The sequence below is a fragment of the Lathyrus oleraceus genome, chromosome 6 (assembly GCF_024323335.1).
Source record: "Lathyrus oleraceus cultivar Zhongwan6 chromosome 6, CAAS_Psat_ZW6_1.0, whole genome shotgun sequence".
Taxonomy (NCBI): Eukaryota; Viridiplantae; Streptophyta; class Magnoliopsida; order Fabales; family Fabaceae; genus Lathyrus; species Lathyrus oleraceus.
The window spans coordinates 200386359-200387280 of NC_066584.1; the positions used below are offsets into that span (position 1 = coordinate 200386359).

Consider the following 922-nt stretch of genomic DNA (forward strand, 5'->3'; position numbering starts at 1 on the left):
TTTCGTTTAATAGACTGCATTCTGCAGATTGGTATCCTTTTGTTCCACATATCTACAATCCGACGAAACTGCGGCTGCAGTATTCGGGTTTATGCACATATGCTCGACCTTGAGGGTCTAATGCGTCCATTTTAGCTTGCATCATGTCTATAGAGATTAGTTCATACGCTCCTCCTTGGGCTTCCTTCTTCTCAACCGTGGCTCGTTCGACTCCTCATGATTGATGGTTTTGAGCCATATCTTCGATGAGGGCACTAACTTCAGAATAAGGTTTGTTCATCAGCGCACCGCCTACGGCAGCGTCAATGGTCATCTTAGTGTTATAGTGAAGCCCATTATAGAAGGTTTGAATGATTAACCAATTTTCTAAACCATGATGTGGGCATGCTCTTAACAACTCTTTATATCTCTCCCAAGCTTCGAACAACGATTCTCCTTGGTTCTGGGTAAATCTAGTTATATGGTTTCGAAGAACGACGGTCTTACATGGGGGATAGTATCTAGCAAGGAATACTCTTCTAAGGTTATCCCAAGTCGTAATGGAATTGGGTGGAAGGGAATCTAACCATGATAGGGCTTTATCTCTGAGGGAAAAAGGGAATAATCTTAAACAAATTGCCGCAGGAGAAGCTCCATTGGTTTTAAAAGTGTCTACTAATTGGAGAAAGATTTTTAAATGTTGGTTTGGGTTCTCAGTAGCGAGACCTACGAATTGTCTTTGTCGCACTAGTTGCAATAGGGAGGGTTTAAGTTCGAAATTATTAGCTGGGATGGTTGGGTTTACTATACTAGAACTAGGTTCTTCGTTGGATGGTTGGGCGAAATCTTTAAGAGGTCTTTGGTTTTAATCTTCGGCCATTGCTTTCCTAATTCTATGGAAAAATAAACGTGCGCGAGCGTAATATTCAGGTTCCGCCAGAGG

The 922-nt window shown here is 42.0% G+C and overlaps 1 non-coding gene across 1 annotated transcript; it reads left to right on the plus strand.

Moving 5' to 3' along the window:
* The first annotated feature begins 368 nt into the window (after positions 1 to 368).
* Positions 369 to 475, plus strand: LOC127099523 (small nucleolar RNA R71). Its single transcript, XR_007794016.1, has one exon. It is a non-coding gene; the product is annotated as a small nucleolar RNA R71 (small nucleolar RNA).
* Positions 476 to 922: the final 447 nt, after the last annotated feature.